Source organism: Arachis ipaensis, chromosome B05 (genome assembly GCF_000816755.2).
Source record: "Arachis ipaensis cultivar K30076 chromosome B05, Araip1.1, whole genome shotgun sequence".
In the NCBI taxonomy this organism is placed as follows: Eukaryota; Viridiplantae; Streptophyta; class Magnoliopsida; order Fabales; family Fabaceae; genus Arachis; species Arachis ipaensis.
Genome location: NC_029789.2, coordinates 144,897,994 through 144,905,604, shown reverse-complemented (window position 1 = coordinate 144,905,604; position 7,611 = coordinate 144,897,994). Strand labels below are relative to the sequence as shown.

At 32.6% G+C, this 7,611-nt stretch overlaps 1 long non-coding RNA gene across 1 annotated transcript; it reads right to left on the bottom strand.

The window, feature by feature from the left end:
• LOC110271655 lies at positions 5,416 to 5,746 on the bottom strand. The gene is made up of 2 exons (XR_002362219.1): positions 5,694 to 5,746; positions 5,416 to 5,528 (listed from the first exon to the last, which is right to left on the bottom strand). It is a non-coding gene; the product is annotated as an uncharacterized LOC110271655 (long non-coding RNA).

Sequence of the window (7,611 nt, the reverse complement as noted above, 5' to 3'; positions counted from 1 at the left end):
TTTAGATGAAAAAGGTACAAAAAAAAAAATAATAATAATTCAGATGAAAAACAGGCTGGAGGATATGATAATATGACTTGCTTTTCATGCAATATATCATGAAGACCCTATCATCCTATCCTACTTTATCTTACCATATCGTTCCAAATTGTTTGCGAGAATAATTAAATTAAATGTAACATTCATGGTCAAAAAAAGAATCTAAATTAAAGTCGATCAAGATTAATTGAGTTTATGTCTTTCTCACACAAAAGGTTATTGCAATTGACGAGAGTTCTGTTGGTTTAAATTAAAGAGGAAAAAAGATATCACATATTTTGGGAGCATTATTTTGGTTTCTTTGTTTGCTATTATTGTATGTTAGTGCGCAACAATTAATAAAAGGACCATTGAAAAATACTTTTAAGTCCCTGACCTTCACAAAACTTGGACGGATCAGCCCCTGACGGAGGCATTTGGACGGAGGGACTAATTCGTCCAAGTTTTGTGAAGGTCAGGGACTTAAAAGTATTTTTCAATGGTCAGGGACAAAAATGTTCATGGAACAAAAAATTAAGGACCTATTTATCTTTTTCTCTTTTATTTAAATAAAAGCTTTAGTTGAAAACTAGGTGGATTTCATTATTTTGAGCTATTGCCTTTGTTATCATCAATCAATTTAGTTTGATCATTTAGCAAGGAAATTAAAAGGGAAAATCAGATATCTCTTTATATATCACTAGCGTTTTAAAATCTTGATTTTTTTTTATTACGATTTATTTTTTGGTTAGTTATTGAAATTTTATAAGTTTGTTCTAAACTTGCTTCTTAAAGAGGATCTTAGTTATCAGAACATAAAACTGATAAGATCTATGAAAGTTTCTAATTAAAAAAAAAAATTGATAGTTTTGTGAAATAATTATTTTTAAGAATATAATTAGAATCAATTAGCATTATTTAGTATATCTGAATATTTATTATAAGATATTATGTTTTTATTATCTCGACTCTCTTAGCATCTATAAATTAAATACCCTTTTATATTGTATCATTTTAGACAACTTGAATACATTTAATAATACACAAATTATTTCTCCAATTTAATCTCTTATTTTTAACATGGTATCAGAACCATGGTATCCTCCTTGAGGAGGATAGATTGTTTTTCTTCTAGTGAAATCATCACTATATTATTCTTCCGTGCTATTTTTTCCTCTTTTTGTCAATGTTTGCATCTCTTCGCACTTTGTCACTCTTCAGACAGCGATAGTTCCGTCTGCGCTTCTTTCAGACAGTTTCGTCTGCGCTCCTTCAAATAGCGGTAGTTCCATCTACGCTTTTTTCTAGCAATTTCGTCTGCATCCGTTCTATCAATTTATGCAAATTTTTTTTTTGTTTTCAATAAGTTTCAAACTCAAGTTGTCACTTGAGTTTGAGGAGGGATGTTAGAATATAATTATGATCAATTAGCATTATTTAGTATATCTGAATATTTATTATAGAATATTATGTCTTTATTATTTCGATTCTCTTAACACCTATAAATACTCTTCTATATTATATCATTCTAAACAACTTAAATACACTTAATAATATACAAATTATTTCTTCAATTTAATCTCTTGTTCCTAACAATTATAAATCTGGATTTTGTTTTTAACACGCGTCATATATTCTGATTTGTCCATTATAATTCGACTGTGTGTTATAACTCGGTTAAGCATTATAAACCAAAGTATACGTTTAAGTTTGTTACAACAAACTCAAATATCAAAATATATACAAGTTAATAAAAGTAGAGTTTAATTTTGATATACTAATAATGTAAAGCATTTTTACAGTTAGTACAATTACATTCGTTATTTTAGATGACTATTATTCACGTGATTAATATGAAAGACTAAAAGGTAATTTTTTTTAACAAAAGAGCTCAATACACTGAAATGGAACAAATAGAAATAAGAGGCTAAAAGATAATTATTTTTTATGAGTTTGAAAAACTCTAAAATAACATTTGTAATGACTAAACATTATTAATCTAATTAAATGCAAAAATATTAATTCATATATGGTGATGAAAATTATTTTTGCTATGCAGGTTCTGATTTGGGCCGAAAATAAAAGAAAATGTTACAAGCCCAAGTGTTTTATAAATACATTTAGCATTGATGCAAAAATGCTTTGTTTATTGTGGCTGAATTATTATTCTTGTTACTGTGCCAGAATTGATCCTAATTAGCCCAAATCAACTTTGATGGAAAAAGATCCAATACTTGGTCCGAAACCCATTGAAAGAAAGCAAATTGGTTTCATGCTTCCAATGGATTCCATTTCTTATCGAGGGATGGATTTCAAAATTTAATTTGCTAGCATTGGAAATATAAATAAGAGAGAAAAAGTATGATTGACATGATTGATTGGTTTAATGCAACACGCTACTCAGCAAGGGAAGTAAAAGCAACTCCATTTTAATTAATTTGTTCTATTTCAATTAATTGCTTTTCTTCTAACTCCATTTTCTCTCTCATCTTTCTTTCTTCTCTTTCGGTCATTACCCAGCAACCATGGAAGCTACACCTAGCCACCGAAAAGAAGATAGCGCAAGCAACAAGACCATCACAATTATGGCAAGAAAAAGAAAACATAAAGTATGCTGTGGCTAAGATCCTCTTTCACTTGTGGTAAGATTTTGTGAAGAGATCTTGGCTCCTCCATACCAAAAATGGAAGAGAAGATCTCGGTCAGAAGAGAAAAATCTTGGAGAGGATGGCTTGTCTCTGATTCTGTTCAACCATCATAGGAGGTAGCTACAGTGGCTACGTGATGGAAGAGGCAGAGATTGAAGTAGATGAAGCTATCATCATCATGAAGCATCAAGGGCCAGAAGTTCATCTTGGAGAGCAAGGCAAGGATGAAGAGCTCGGATTGATGAAGATTGGTGACCAAGGAAGGACTAGAGGTAATTGCATGTTGGATTTTGCATGAGTTATCTCTTCTCTCTCTGGCCGAACCGGTTCTAGTTGAAGAAGAAGAAGATTGGCTTGGTTTGTTTGGTTTCAACCTTGAAGGCTTCTCTTTATAAGTAAGGGTGAACAGTTAGGGTTGATTCAAGGAAAAGAAAAAGAGTGAGCATAGATTTTCTATATCTCCCCAAGCTAACAGATTTCTTCTCCTTCAATGTTCTTCATTTTATATTTTTCTGTTTAATTTTGTCATGTCTTGAGTCTCATGGAAAAAGACAAACAGTGAGGTTTGTATGAAAAAGCCATAGAGCGGAAAAAGGTAGAGAGTGCAAAATTAAAAGAAAAAGCCATAGATGTCCTTAGAGTTCCTTTGTACATATGTGTTGTGTTTCATGATTCTGTGGGAATCCCCTTGTAAGTTGGGTTAGCACTTTACAGTTGAAAGCTTGGCAGTGACCAAGTCAAGTTCAGTTTGGGTTTAGATTCTGGACTTGTCCCAGATAGAAAGGGTAATTCCTAGGGATAATTGGTGTTTGTAATCAAGAAAGATTATAGTGAAATTCCATCATTGTTGTGATAGAGACTGGATGTAGGCTGCATTGCACTTAGCAGCTGAACCAGGATATATCTGGGTGTAATATTCTCTCTTCTACTCTATTTCTGTTTCTGCTGCACAGGATAAAACCAAAAATATCTCGTGCTGACTGACGAGACAAAAAGAAAAATCTCGTAGATGGGTACGAGACAAAAGAAAAAGTTTTATGGTTGGGTACGGGATAAAAAGACAAAAAATTTCCAGAAGAGGTTTCAAAGTCCAGCAAGTGTTGTCAAGTGAAAAAAAAAGGGGTTAAGATTCAACCATCTTCTCTTAGCCACTGATAACCATCAATTTTCACTGATATGATATTACGTAATTAAATACACGTATAAAATTATTTTATACTGACAGTATATTAAAATTAAATTCATAAAAATATTTCATTGTCATTTATCATTGAATCAAAACTGATGAACAGGTTACGAAATACATTTAATCTATAAATTAGCATTGAAAAAAGATAGTAAGTATGTTCAAAATCCATTATCTTAACCTTAAAATTTTTTTTTATATACTAACTTGAGCGTCAAGTAACCTACCTACGCCTCGTGTTCTTTTACAACCCAAACTAACTCATCCTATTTGAAGATCTTAACGATATTTTAAAAGAACGAGCTATATAAAAAAAGTCGAGTAGAATTACAAAGAACATACTCTATTATTGTTTTGGCGTATTTCATGTATTATTTATATGAAAAATAACTACGAAAACAATGATTATATCTAAATAGTTAAGAAGCGTATATAAAGTTTGACTCTTTAGATTAGTCTTTTTTAAATTTTTTGTTTATGAAAGTTTGTTTAAACGTACAGTTAATTTCAGGAATTAGATAACGTACGCAACAATGATTACTTTTTAAGTTTTTGCTGAAACTATCTCATTAGATGTTAATTTTATTGTGAATTTAATGAATGCCCACATCAATTAAAAATGAATTAAATAAAGATGGAGCATATCCGAACCTAGTCTGCGAAATTAAGAGTGGCCGAAAAATATTTACATACATACATATAAATCCAAAGTCCCAAAATACCCAAAAAGAAAATATAGTTCTCCATATAACCTTTATGAAGTGCAAAAGTAAAACATATATATAAGGAGAGTTCTATACATATAGATAGGTCTAACAGAACGAAATATAATATCCCAAAAGTCCCACTTCGCTGCAAATTAAAGAACTCCAGACACCTAGTGAGGTGCCTCTCGACCTGTATCTGAAAACACAAATATCCGTATAGAATGAGAATCGGAGGTTCTCAGCATGGTAATGGTGCCGCATACATAAGATATAAGGCCCTGGAAAAGCCAGAAGCAATCTTAGAACTCCGACACTCAGATTGTAAAACTTAAAAATTTAAAACAGAAACCATAAATAGGGGTAATTCTCTAAAGTTCCTAAACTTAACCAAACTCTAACCAAAACCCTCAATCATCCGCCTTCTTCCAATCCTCCAAACTCCGGTGGTACTACACAAACAAACAAACCAAGACAATCATAATTAGAGTACAAATAATGCAAGTAACAAGTATAACAATTAGGCATATTAATTCACATAGGCACTCCCAAGTAATACACAAACAAGAAAATCAAACATATGCATATGATGTATGTCTATCCTATGGCTGATGAGTCTTATTTGTCGGTTATAAAGCCAATCCGACATGTCCGGTTGCTAAACCCTGGATAATCCCTCGTACGCGCATCCCTAAGAGTCTATGCATAGCTTTTTCTCATTCATAAATAAATTTTGCTCATTGGGGGGACATTCACGGGGCGTTAAAGTGCCTGATCACCTCTTGTGACGTAGGGTTAACAGAGTATCGAGTCTCAACTTGGAACATGTGGTGGCAAGCCACTGCTCTTACCAATTCCAAACTGAATCAAGATATAGAACCAAACTGAATCAAAAATACAACCAAATTAATTCCACAATTTTCATGTGGTGCACTAATTCCACAAATTCTTCCTCTTTCACCTTCCCCTTTCCTGCATTAACATTGAATAAACAAAAATTCAAAACCAACCCTAAACCAGAATTATCCTAAATAAAAACAGAACAAAAAGTTCAGAATTAAAAAACAAAATCTGAATCCATAAGAAGACTAAACCAGAATTAAAAAAATAAATAAAATCAGAACAAAAAACAACAACCTGAGACTTAGGCTCCGTTATAGAGGACGACGGAGGTGCATGATGGTGAGACGGTGGCGGCGATGAGCCAAAAACTAGAAATGGAAGGACAACACTGCTTCAATGACGGAGAAGAAGAGACTGGACAGCGATACGGCTTCAACGACGAACGAAAGACAGGCGACGAATGAGAGACAGGTGACGAATGGCGGCAGCTTCGACTGCGTCTGGTGTGTGCTGCTGCGGTTCGTCGAGGACGACAGCGGCTGTTGGTTCGTGGAGGAGACGGTTGCTGGAGAGGTGGTGTGTGGAGCCGTTGAGGATGAAGGATAAAGAGGAGTGCTATGAGCCTACAAGGAAGGGAGAGGGAGAGGGGGAGGAAAGGACATCACCGCCGCGATGGTGCTGTCCGGCAGCGTCGATGGCGGAGAAGAAGGAGGAGGTTCGATGTTGAGACACAGCGCTAGAGAGACTGAGAGAGGGCTCAAGGAGTTAGGGTTCCTGGTAGGGGATGGGTGGTCTTGCTAAGTGCACATGGGGCCGGCTGAAACCGGGTTCGCCTTGACTCAGATCCGACTCTAAATAATGATTGGGTCTATTTTTTAGATTCTTATTCAACCCTAAATCCAGTAAAATCACATTACTTTTGGGCCACATTAAAATCGGGTCTCACTGGGTGAAGCCCGGATCATGATAAATTTTATGTCAAAAAATTATGATACACCCATTTATAAAGAAGAAAAAAAAAATACTTATTACAAAGAAGTTGGTAACTATACTTGAATTTGAATGTGTCCATAAATTCTAATTTCATGCTTTTTGATCTATTTCCTAATTCAACAAATATGATTAAAAACAAAACAATAAACTTATAATAATATAATATAATATTAAAATTAATTTAAAATATATATACCTTTTTTAGTCCCTTAAAGTACACATGTGCTGGATGAAGCCAGATTCACCTTGATCCAGATCCAACCCTAAATAATAATCAGGCCTATATTTGAGATCCTTATCCGGATCTAAACCCGATAAAATCACACCAAATTATCCCTAAAGTATTTCAGTCCAGACTAAATCTTCGAATCGGGTCGAATTATGTGCATCTCTAACTACAATGATCAATTAGAAATAGTAGATAATAAACATGCTATTTAATTGATCATTGCAGTTAGCATTTCTTTTTCTTTTTTTTTTATAAAATCTTAAAAGCTTAAAAATTATTAAAAAATAAAAATATAAAATAAATATTAAAAAATAAGATATTACTTTTTATTTTTACTTATTTTTTTATTAAATTCCAAACACTTCAATAATTTACCCTATATATATGGTGGAGGGGATCAAGATTCAAGAGGCACATATAGAAAAATTACAAATTTTATTAGTGCCTATATGCACAAAGTTTTTAGCCAAGAGCCGCTATCAGTTTACTCTAATTCAGTTATCTTACCAAACAAATTTTTTTCTTAAGAATGGATCTTTTCAATTTTTTTTAACAATTGAGAGAATAAAGTGTAATCTCTCACTATTAATTTTTTAAGTGTGACAAAAAAATATAAAAAAAATAATAAAAAATTAAAAATTACACTTTATTTTCTCAAATTTTTTTAACAACTGAGAGAATTTATTCTCGCTTTCTTTGACTACCTTTAGCTGTCTTTTGGACGTTCTTTCATGGTCCTTTTTCTCATTACACAATACTAAACATGACAAACTTTTAATTGGCAATCAAACCGTACTTGTCATACCAATATATCAATAAAAAGACTAAACACATAAAAATTTTCCTAACATATATAGAAGGGTTGCATGTGATATATAATATTTATAATAATATTAGTGTAACTTTTACCCGAAAAAATAATATTGATCTAATAAGAAAATACTATGATGGCTTTAGAATATTAAAAAAAATAATGCTACACATCCAAAT